We start from the raw sequence: 13123 nt of genomic DNA, 5'->3' as shown, positions 1-13123 counted from the left end.
TATATCTATTTCTAATGTACAAAGCTGTGCCAGCTTCTTTTTCATATCTTGATGGTGCAAGTTGGTACTCAGAACTCAGACCTTCAAATGCCGATTGTCATTGTTTGAGTTTTCCTTGTTTAGTGAAAACAGTAGATGCATCGTCATTTTAGGACTGCCAGTTTACGATGGGTTGAGACAAATTATATAATATCTAACAAGAATAACTATAAAATACAGACAGTTATGCTCCTTGGAATGGATTTCTGTGGTTGATCATAACTTTGAGGTTATGTATCTTGTTCCAGTATCCTGAAAATTAATTTGCTTCATAAATCACACTTCTACACTGAACAAATACTGTATCTAATATACCCAGAATAACATTTGAAACCTTACTACTACCTTTTGGATCAAAATGATTAAAAGCATTTGGTACAATGTGTTATTTTTGAAGTTCAATGGCTAATATGCTTGGGAACATCTTTGTAAGTATATGAGGGATTAATTAGTTCATTATTTCTTGGAAAGAGTGGAGAGAGAAATCTGGAGATTGGGAGATGTTAAAAACAGTGGGAAGAATTTAATAGGCATGGAGAGAGACACCATCCAGAGGCTGGAAAACTGATGGCAGCCCTGCCGAGATAATTTTTGAAAGGCTTCTCTGGCTTCTTGTTGTCATCGGAGCCTTGGTTCCTTTGAGGAGAACTTCCCTGAGAAAATCCAGTGTGAGGTTGAGAACCCGCTTCCAGGAGCTGCCAGCCAATGAGAGGGACTGATGGTCACTGAATGAAATCCAAGCAGAGGATCACCAATGGAGTTCCGGAGACAAGATAGATGGGGTAGATAATGCCAAGGTCAGAAGCCTGGCAGAGATGGGGAAGGTGTGGGGATGAGTGTGGTGTTGGGACAGCTCAGCAGCCTCTGAGGCCTCTGTGTGATAGTGACTTCTGGAAACAGAAGTCAATACTGCAATCGGCGTGCTGATACCAATTGCCATACGTGGAATATCGGAATGGTCTGGTTCTCGTGCTTAAAGGGAACGTTGGATTGATGGGAGTCTTCATTCTTCAATGGCCCATGCAGGATGTATAAACACAACTCTTTGGAGACAACTCCGGACAAGTTTAGAATATTCCCAAATTTAAAAAAAAAACAATATTGAATGATTTGTTTTATTAGCTGAGTCACGTAGAAAAAGAAATCACATGTTTAGCTCTAGCTGGATTATTATGTTCAATTCCAGGCATCACACGCTAGAAGGATGCCAGGGTCTCAGAAGAAATCTACGACAGTGGGACCAGGAATGAATGGATTCAGTTATTAGAGATATTGGAGAAAGTAAATACAAACAGATGAATTAGGAGCTGAAGTAGGTCATTTGGAGTCCCAAGCCTGTTTCACTATTCACAGTCAGTCATGACTACACTATACTCCTGCAACTGCTGATAACCTTTCACTCCATTGATATCAAAAATACATCTACCTCTGCCTTTAAAGCATTCAAAGACTTTGCTTCTGCTACCTTTTGGGGAAGAGTTCTGAAGATTCATGACCTTCTATTGAAGAACAATTGCCCCCATCTCTGCCCTAAATATTTGTTCAACCGTATGAGAAAGGATGGTTTGGCTCCCTTCTTTTCAAACCTGTCTTGGTCAGTTTGGCAACAATGACCAGGAGATCAAGGAACCACTAAAGCACAAATGCTAGGTGTTTCTGAACTGGAAACACCATGAAAATGCAAGGGAAAGAAAGCAGGTCTATAGACAAATAAGCCAGGGTGAAGAGAAAAAATGAAGTTTATAATCTAGAATTCATTGTCTGAAAAGGGGGAGGAAGCAGATTCAGTGGTAGCTTTCAAAAGGAAATTGCATAAGTATTTAAAGGGAAAATAAATTGCTTGGCCAGAGGGAATGAGCAGGGAGCTTGGACTACTTGTACAGTCTCTTTCAAAGAGCCAGCCAAGCACCATGTGCTGAATGGCTGCCTTCTTCAATTCTGCATTGTTCCATGTTTTTATGATTCCAACACACTGGAATTCCCTTTTTGTCTTTGCATAGTGAAATGGGGGCCAGATCAGATCACCCAATTTAAATATTTGTGCCAGATGCACACAATAATTGTATATCTGACTTATTTTTGGAGTTGCTTTGAGGGGACATTAGTATTTGACCTCAAGATGTTATGTTCACCTGAGCTGGCAGATAATATAATCCAAAAGACTGTAACTTCAGCAATACAGCAGAACTTTGGAATCTCAGCCTGGGTCATGAACTAAAAAACTAATCTCTGGAAAATCAAAAGAATACAGCAAACTGAACTAAGCTGACTTTAAAATTTGTGCTTATAAAATGAAAACAAGCAAGTGGACAGCAATTCTTAGGGCAGTTTCTATATGAAACATGAACCTTTTTTCATTTTAAAGTCTGAATGACTATTATTGGCTAGTAAAGTGTTAAATCAATATGGATGTGGAATAATTATCTATTGAGGCATCTAATTATTGAAACATATGCAATTAATGATGGATTGGGGCACTTGACTCTGCAAAAATTAGTCCAGAATAATTCACACAGCTGGTTAGGATGTGACTAGTCAGTATCACACGTTGCCATCACTGTGAATGTTATTTTCAGAAAATGTGCTGATGTTTGACACTGTTAAGAGTGCCCAGGAGAATGGAATATTTATTAAGGTTCAATGTGAGCTTTATTTTGTGCTTGTTTAAACACAATATGATAGGTTTACAGTAAATTAGGTCCAAACACATTCATCAGAAGTGGCAATGAAAATGCTTAAAATATGAAAGTACAAAATAATCACTGGTTCCATTTGGACCTGTGACACTGGGAACAATTTCTTTCCTGGAAGTATTAGGCACTAATGAGGCACTGATTTTGAGTTGGCCAAGACGAGGTCTTGAACTGTAACACCAGTTTAGCTGATTGTCAATGCAAGATGACATCTTATTAAAGGAGTTGGTTTGCCCTTAGAATGGCTATCTAGAGGATTATTCAGGGAATGATTGCCGATTAAATTGACTCCTGGTGCTCATTACGGAGGTTGCACACAATTTTATAAGTTAACAATGCAGTTACTGACCTCTCCTAACAGGAAGCAGCTAAACAACAGTAGAGAAGGTGTTGCTGATGGTTTCAAGCATTACTATATCCATTTTTCACTGTTCATTTACTGCTTGAAATCAACTGACTATATATATGGACTGAACTACAAAGACACAAGGGGAGACTTTCTGGATCATGGCTTATGGAAACTGTAATCCCTTCAAGAAAGGGAGAATAGAATATGAAGGCAATCCAGCAAAAAGCAGAAGGAAAGATTTGGCTAAAGTGAATGTGTATCCATTACAGACAAAGCCAGGAGAATTTATACTGGGCAATACAGAAATTTCAGAAAAGCCAAATGCTTACTTTATGTCTGTTTACAAAGGAAGATGACGGGTATCTCCTAGAACTAGAGATCCATGTGGACGGGGAGAATGAAGAGTTGAATAAAATAAGCGTTCATAAGAAGATTGTACTAGAGAAATTAATAGGATTCAAAGCCAATAAAACCCAGGAGGCTAACGGTTTACATTCCAGAGTGTTGAAGGAGCTGGCTATAGATTTTGTTGATGCATGAGTGATTATCTTCCAAAACTCATGGTTCTGGATGATTTTTGCAGATTAGAAGGTAGCAGATATCACCCCAGTGGGTTATCAGTGTGAGCGGGAGAGAAAACAAGAAATTACAGACCAGTCAATCTTATGTTAGTAGTGGGGAAAATGCTGGAATTTATTTTAAAGGATGAGATAAGTAGACATCTGGTTAATAATGCTCCGACTGGACATAAGCAATGTGGACTTCCAAATGGGAAATCATGTTTGATAAACTTGTTGAAGGTTTTTGAAGGTGTTACCTACAAAATTGAGAAAAGAGAGCCAATGGATGTAGTATACTTAGATTTTCAGAAGGTTTATTTATAAAGTCCCCAACAAGAATTGCAGGGATGTTATCAGAACTGGAGAGTTTGTGTTATGAGGAGAGGCTGCATAAACTGGGACAGGTGTATGAATAGGAAAGTTTTAGAGAAGTATGGGCGAATGGGACTAGTTTAGTTTGGGAAATTTGGCTAGCATGGACAAGTTGGACCGAAGGGTCTGTTTCCATGATGACTCTTAGAAGCTGGTTAGGAACATTAAAACACATGGGATAAGAGGTAATGTACATGATTAAAGATTAACTAACAGACAGAAAATAGTGAGTAGGAATAAGTGGTTTGTTCCTTCATTGACAGGCTGTGACTAGTCAGGTATTATAACGGTCAGTACTTAGGCTCCAGCTGTTCACAATATATGTCAATAAATTTGAGTTGAGGACTAAATTCAATATTTCTAAATGTGCAGATGGTACAAGGTTAAGTGTGAATGTGTGATATGACAAAGATGTAAAGCAGTTTTGGGAGGATTTGGACAGGTTTCGTGAATGGGCTAGAACATGGTAGATAGAATGTCATGTGTAAAAATGTGAGGTTATCCTCATCGGTTGGAGAAAAGCACATGCAGAGTTTTGCTTAAATGCTAAAAGGTTGGAAAGTGCAAGTGTACAAAGGGATCACTCTGCCCTTTTTGATAAGTCACTAAAGGCTCCAGTGTTGTCCCAACTTGGTGAAAATCTGGGGGCATGACTCATTCCTGCCAACAATAAATGTGAACCAGGAAATAAAGCAGTAACCTAACAGATCACCTTAAGACAAGATCATACATGATCAATTTATCATGTGAAATAAAGGATGAGGGAAAAGGCAAGACAAATATGTGTAATAGAGATAAACTGATAAAAGAATACTTAATGGTAGGCAGTTTGGGATTACAATTACAAAAATATATGTGTGAAAGACAAAACTTGAAGATATACATAGGGTAAATCAACAAAGTAAATATACTGTTGTGAACTTTATAAGAATGATTTAGTATATAAGCCTCATGTAAAATACCAATTCGAACATATCAAAGTCAGCAGTAAAAATGAATTCTGACAAGATAATTCGAACATCAATAAGAAGATCAAATACAATAATTTACAAGAATATCTGAATAATCTCTGAGGACCAGAATCAACATCAGTTTGAACCTGTAAACATTTAGATTATGGCTTTGAAGAGTGACTCAAGGCTTTAACTTGCCCTTCCATCAACAAGAGGAATAAGAATTAAATGCTAAAAATAAAAAAAAGACAAGTTCAAGTTTAGAAGTCCTTCAAGTGAAACCAGGAACTAAGGTAATGAATGTAACATTATAAAAGGATAACTTGGAGATAATTACGATTCAGTTTTCCAGCAGGATTGTAAGCAGTACTAAGAGTGTAAAATACCTGGAATCCAAACACAAGTACCAATTGTGGAAAATTGAATGGTGTAGTTATTTTTATCCTTTATGTATATTTAAGGAATTTACCCCTAATTTCCCTTTCTCACTTGCCTAGTATTCTTCTGTAAAAGAAATGCTATGTAACTGTAAACATGCATTTTTGCTAGCCATGCAATTTGTAAGTTCATATTCAGAAGTGGAAGTACGGGTGTGTGGTCCACACTTCTCAAACATCTAATACCTATGACAATAAAAACAAAATGAGCAAGTGAAGTCTAATGCATTCTGAAGATTTGAAATAACTCATGCCCACATTGCCAAGCATTCTGATTTAACAAAATCAGATAAGATAAATATTAAAAGACATACATTTTTTTGGGTTGGAATATCCTTGAATCATGTTCAATATTCAGCTTCTAAAATGCTTTAGACTTTTATCATACAAGTTTAACAAAAGATGTGTTGAGGTGTTAAAAGTTTACACTGTAATGATACAGTAAGAGCAATTAAGTAGTACCTGTCATATTGGGATGTTATGTAAACAAGGATACATAATGACATTTGGAGTCTTATTATTGTGAGCATAAGTGATAAACAGCCTTAAAGTGTGCATATAGTCCAACTGGCCAGGTTCCAGGCTCTTGAATCCTCTTGCTAAACCTTTCTACTTCTCTCTTTCTTTTGTGTGAACCTTAAAATCTTGACACATTCACCCAGCTTTTAACCATCTCCCCAAATATCTCATCACTAAAGTTAACTTTAGCTCTTTCTGCTCAAAAGGAACAGAATAGTTCAAATGAAACAACTCCATTCCACCCATTTCTGATTTTAATGTCATTGACTTTAACAGTGGACGAGGCACCAACTGGATTGAAGTGGGAGCCTTACGACATAATTAGAAACCTGGTGACATTTTAACCCTGTCCTGGGTGGAATGTTTTCCATAACAGACCAGTTCATCCAGAGCAAAGACTTTTGTGGCCTGACCTGGTTGCAAAATGTGGAATTAGTAGTGTGTGCATCCACCTTCATTTCTGGCATCAGTAATAGCTGTGACGGTGGGGTGTAGCACAGTCCTTCAAACTCAACTTATCTCCCAAAAAATCAAGTGAATAGTTTGTTAATAGTGGATCTTTGGAAGCCTTTTGAATCTTTTGAGGATGGCCAATGCTCATCATTGTGCCTGTCACAGACCAGGTGAAGCAAGTGAAGGCCATGTCAGGTACATGAGGGTACCAGAAATGTTTCTAAAGCTCAGTATATATGCTTATCCCTTTGAAATTAAAGTGGCAGTGAACCAGCATAGGTTCATGTAAGAAATTACTTTTAAGAGTTTCACTTGTTGAGAAGTCTTCAACACCCTGGCATTGTGTGGATTCCTGAACAGTGGCATGTCTGTTTGGATCCAATATATAATTATAGGAGAGGCAATGGCCTAGTGGTATTATCGCTGGACTGTTAATCTAGAGACCCAGGTAATGTTCTGGGTTCGAATCCCACCAGGGCAGATGCTGGAAATTGAATTCAATAAATATCTGGATTTAAGAGTCTAATGCTGAGCATGGTTGTCGGAAAAACCCACCTGGTTCACTAATGTCATTTAGGGTAGGAACCTGCCATCCTTACCTGGTCTATTTGTGACAACAGACCCAATGTGGTTGACTCATAACTGCCCTCTGGAATGGGCAATAAATGCTGGCCTAGCCAGTGATGAGCTCTTCCCATGAATGAATAAAGAAAGAAAAAATCTCCAGGAAGAGTGCAGCTGGAAATGAACATTCCATCTCCAAAACATTGAAGGTGGCTATTGAGGAACAGCAGTCTGCACAGGAGTGGAAGAGCCTTAGGCATTTGAAGGGTAGCTAAGGGGAATGAGGAACTTGAAAGAGATGAATTGAACACCATAAGCGCAGGGTCTACAAGGAGAGGTAAAGCATTCTGGACACCTTCAGACCTTACAGACAACATCTGGGCTTCTGCTGCTTCACACTGTTCTTCGTGCACACTTTTGAGAAAACAGTCAGCTCCTGTTATGACTGCCTAGGTCCTGAAAACATTCTTCAAATGATAGCGGATGGCCAATGGCCACCAACCACTTCACACTTTCCAGTCATCTTGGATGGCCAGCTGACTAGCAGCATGTCATTGAGGTGATGGTGTTAAAATATCCCTGGCTTGAGATGTATATCAACGAATACATTTCAGACTTCCACCACAACTTGCTTGTCTGTAAGCAAGAGATAACAAGGTGTAGAGCTTGATGAACACAGCAGGCCAAGCAGCATCAGAGGAGCAGGAAGGCTGACGTTTTGGGCCTAGACTCTTGTCTGTATGCAAACCCATTTTCTGCACTCCATTCAAAGAGAATAAATTTTCAGGAATGATGTTCCTGTTACGTTGATCCTACATACACAGTCTTTAACAATGTGAAGCTAATACTTGTCTGAATTTCATAGAATCTTTACATTCTCTTACTTAAATATGCAATATCACTGAAGCACAGCTGATGGTTTTGAACAACGTGGTCCAGATATTAAAATCTATCTCCTCAAACCATTCATCCAAAGATCCAGGTAATGTTCTGGGGACCTAGCTTCAAGTCTCACCACAACAGATGGAGGAATTTGCATAGAATAAAAATCTGAAATTAAAAGTCAAATTATGACAGTGAAACTTTAAACCATTTGGTTTATCACTGTCCATTAGGGAAGGAAATATGTTGTCCATACCAGGTCTGTCTTACAAGTGACTCCAGACCCACAGCAAAGTAGTTGACTCTTAACTGCTATCAGGCAATTAGGGATAGGCAGTAACTGCTGTCCTGGCCATTAACCTCCCACAAACAAGTTTTTTAAAGAAGCTGAAGGAGTGTAAATGATGTCCTTCACTGAAAGAAATATATCACTTAGTTACTGTACTCGGAAGACAGTGCATACTAGACAGCAATACAAGTTCAAAATGATGCGTCATCTGGCTATTCTTACTGCCGAGTTACAAAAAACATTGACACCAGACCAGAAGCCAAGGGCTGAATTTTCTCATCTCATAGTGATAGGCTAAGAGTAAAGAAAGTCAGAGAACAGGGGGAGCTGCACCAAAAGGGTTCCTCAATAACTTTCTACCACTGTGGAGTTTACTCAAGGAAGGCTGGAAAGCAGGTTACCTGCCACTGAATGAAGGTTGTTTTCATTCTTAAAGCCTTAATCAGTTGAGATTTTGCAGCATAGCCAGCATGTTTTCACCAGCAGGGCACCGCTGAGCCACAATGCACAGGATACCAGCCCCACAGATGCAGTTCTCCACAGGTGGCACCAGAGATTCCGACAATGGGGCTACTGGCGGGAAAGGATGTGCCTATGGCCCAAATACTTTCACCAAATTAATTTTCCCTCCTCTGAAGGGTAATCCAGTTGAATGAATGCATTGCAACGTATCAGCGGCAATGCAGCAATAGTCTCAAAATTTTGAGAAAAGATATTAAATGAAAATAATTATTTTTAGTTTTTGTTTAACATAGTCAACTCCCAAAATCCTAATATCTTAAGTTGTACAATTTAACTGAAAACAGTAAGCAGATATTTGTATCAAAACTGGCTTGCTTTCTCAAGATGTTGCAAATATCTTCTTTTTGTTTAAGAATAAGATACTTGTTAGACCTCAGCAAGAGTATTGTGTACAATTCAGGGGCACCAAATTTTAGGAACGAACGCTCACTTTGGAGAGTGCAAAAGCAGTTTACAAGAATGGTTCCAGGGATGATGAACTTTAGTTATGAGGATAGATTGAAGAAGTTGGACTGTTCTCCTTAGAGAGAAAAAGGCTGAGAGAAAATCTGATGGAGGTTTATAAAATTGTGAGTAGACTGGTTGGAGTGGACAGGGAGAAACTGTTACCCCTGATAAAAGAAACAATAACAAGATGGCATAGATTTGAAGTGATCTGCAAAAAATGGAAGAGTGGGTAAGGAAAAACTTTTTCGCTTACAGAGTAGTTAGGGTATGAAACTCACTGCCTGGAAGTGTGATGGAGGTCGGTTCAATTGAGGTTTTCAAGAACACATCACATTATTATTTGGATAAAAATAATGTGCAAGGTCATGGAGATAAAGCAGGAGACTGGCACTAGGGTAGTGATGATCATTTAACAATGGGGACAATGTGCTGAATGGCCTCGTTCTGCACCATAGCAATCCTGTGCCATAAATATGTGAATGTTCCTTAAAGTGAAAATCCGTAAGCAGAGAGGCACAATGTTCTTAACGTGGAAACAGAATTCATTTCTGTCACCAGACATCTTAAATTGTTAATTTAGAGCAGAAGAGCATATAGTTAAAATTGCTTTGAAAAGGAAGAACGATATTTCCACTGAGGTGAAGTTTGTAGCTGTGCTGTTGTTAGCTAGCAAATAAATAGCATAGCATCCAACTGAGAGGCAGAGAAAATTAGGGAAGAAGCAACTTAGATTGTTCTTACCTCATATGGAGCAGCATAGAAAGAAACCACTGGAGCACTTAAATGTGTGTGTGGAAGTAATAGAAAAGAAGACAAAGATACATAGAAGTAAACAATACTGTGAAACAGCAAATAAAATGAAAATCAATGGAGATCTCATTAAATCCCATCTCTGTGCAGTTGAAGTCCAAGAAATAACAATAAGATGTGAGTTATTTTGAAGTAAATGCATGCTTTTAGTGCTGCCAAAAATCTTTATGCAGAAAAAGGAGAGAAGTTTAACTCTCAAATGATAGTTGCTAATACAGTTCCTTCTCTAACTATGATCCCATTGATTTCAACTGCAAAGCACAGCATTTGGAGAAATTGAAACTGAAGAGAAATCCTGTTAGCTGCAATAGGAATTTTGAAATCAAAACTTTGCTTGACCAGGAGCCAGTGCAAATCAACAAGCACAGGGTTGAAAGTGAGCAGCACTTTGCGTGAATTAACGCACAGGCAGCAGAGTTCAGGATAATCATTCGTTTACAGGGGGTAAGTGTGAGAGACCAGCCAGGAGTGCATTGGAATAGAGAAGTTCAAAGACAGTTAGGAGCGAATGAGGATTTCAGCAGTAGGTGGACTGAAGTGGACCAAAGTTGGATGATTTTACAGAAGTGGAAATAGACTGTCCTAAAAGTTGAGTGCTACTATGAACTGATACAGGCAATATATTTCTGGCTATGTTACAATGTCTGAATCTTTGATCCTTGAGACCTGCTACAACTTCTTTCTAACTCCGTTTCAGTCGGTTGCAAAAACTATTTGTCTCCTTGCATTTTTACCATGTAGCTATCACCCTTCAATGAGCATAGTGCTAGTCAATATGAAAGGAGAAAATTACAAAGTTTTCTTGAGTGAAAGAAAATGCAATTTTATTCTGTATTAAACTCAAGAAAAAAAGTAATAAAATGTGACATCAAACATACGCGTAAGCAAATGCATTAAGTTGAAAAAAAAGATGGTGTCTGGTGCAGACAGGAAGAAAAGGTTTACACAGCTTAGAAGTCCTTAGAGTCCTTGAGATGGTAATTTTTAATCTGAGACCATTGTTGTTCAATTATTGACTCATATCCTAAATGTTCTTTTCCCAATTTGTTTTTCATTCAGTGTTATCTTCTAAGGGGCTGAGAGAAACAGGGAGAGAGATATTTCCATTTTCCTTCCCTTTGCTCAGCTACTCAAAAGCAGCTACTGAAATATGGTTCAATTATGTATTCCCAAGACTGGGTCCATTTATATGTTCAAGTTGAAAGCTGAAGGCAACATTTCAAGTGCAATATATGTAATTTGTCGTACAAGTGTAAATTAAACAGGAAATGCACATTTCTTGGCAATTATTCTGTTTCCTGATTTCAATGCCTTCACATAAAAAAATGGTTAAGTCAGTTCAAATGGCTTCCTTTATTCTACATCAATTTCCTGGACTTGCTTCAATCTGTGTTTAGTACACGTGAGAGCCATTTTAGGTCCACGTTTCTTTCTTTTCAAAAATCATTTTAGTCTGTGAAGTTCTCGCATATTAAAATCAGATGATGGAAGTTGAAATTTAACAGTTCGTATTTACCTCTGTTGTAAGAGGCCATGGATCTCTGTAATAACACTTGGCGTGACCATGGATCATAATCCTGGAACATCTGAATTTTAGCTCTACCAATATTTTCAAAAGATGATTGCGACGTAAATTCAGTGACTACCTGGGGGTCAGAGAGAGAGAGAGCGAGAGAGAGACCATGGAATGCCACACCTGATAAAGAAGTTTGAACGGAAGAAATACAGTACAATCTGAACAGTAATGTCTTGGGAGTTATCTCTGACTGTGAACATGATGTAAGTAAAAGCAGCAGTTTGGGGGATAACCATGTTTTGTGTATTCCACTTCAATAATACTTAGGAACAGGAATTAAAAGCTGGTTTAACCTTGGTTTGAGGTGCTATTGTGCTGACGTACCCATGTGTACCGGCCTAGATTTAAGCACTAGTGTGCTGTGAATATCACAGTTGAAGGATCTCCTTTGAGTCATATTTGCATTGAAAGTGAAGGACTCTCTGGCTCTGAGATTTTGCAAAAAAAAAATCACTCTTTGCATGTGGGTGTTGCTAGATGGGCTAGCATTTATTGCCCATCCCTAGTTATACTTGAGAAGGTAGTGGTCATCTGCCTCCCTGAACCATGGCAGTCTATTTTCTGTAGGTGGATCCAAAATGCAGTTAGTAAGGGAGCTGTAGGGCCTTGAGGGTGAGTCTGAAGGATGAGTGGATTGGAGAGGAATTTGCGGGTGGTGATATTCCTACGTATGATGTGTTCTTTAAAAATGCTTCAAAAAAATGATATTGAGTCATATAGTTCTTGAATTATTGTGACAGAAAAACTAGCAGGAATGTGTGCTTGGGTTCAAAATTAGTTCAGTCATTCACTACACCTGAAATATATAATTCAATAAGTACTATCAGTAAACATAGCTACATTGAGCCAACACGGACCTTTAACAGATTAATAAGTGAAATATCAAGTGAAAGCTTATAAAAGGCAGAATGATATATTATCAAACCACAATGGTTGCATTCACTCTCCTCGAACAGTGAAATGCTTGGAATTTACTGCACAGGGACTGACCTATGCAGGTTTTTTTGAAAACATGTCCTACACCGCTTATCACTAAACTGTTCGGAGTTCACACAGTCATACAGCTGTTCTCCGAGTGGGTGTAATGGAAAAGCTGCCCAAACAATAACACTTATCTGTTGAATAGTGAAAACGATTTGAGATTTCAACTTGCCTGTTGACATCTGACAGCTCTGACAATGCTGATCTGGAATTTTTCAGCTCTTCAACTTGGGGACCTATTTAGTACTCCTGAAGTAGGTGTTAGAATGATAAGTAATGACAAATATTTCATGATTTAAACTTCTGTGGACTCATTCATTACCATGAACACTGTAAATATGCAGATTAATAAAAATGCCTCTAGCTAGACTTGCTTGCCTTCATTATAAATTATGATATAATCATGAAATCATTACCATGTGTGTTTTCAGGGAGTGTGATTTCATCAATAGCCAATCATGAAAATGAAAATTCTTTTGCACTGCTTTGAAAGAAGCTACCTAAAATATTTAACATATTTGATCTAAGATGAAAGAGAAAATCTACAGGAAATTGGAAGTAAGAACATAAAATGCCCGAAATATATGAGCAATTACAATTAAGATAGAATTATTTTTCGTTAAAGGAGAATTAGCCTGAAACTTTATCTCATCTATTCTCTTTACAGTGACTGAGAG

Source organism: Rhincodon typus, chromosome 5, assembly GCF_021869965.1.
Source record: "Rhincodon typus isolate 14 chromosome 5, sRhiTyp1.1, whole genome shotgun sequence".
In the NCBI taxonomy this organism is placed as follows: domain Eukaryota; kingdom Metazoa; phylum Chordata; class Chondrichthyes; order Orectolobiformes; family Rhincodontidae; genus Rhincodon; species Rhincodon typus.
This window is presented reverse-complemented; position numbering follows the sequence as displayed.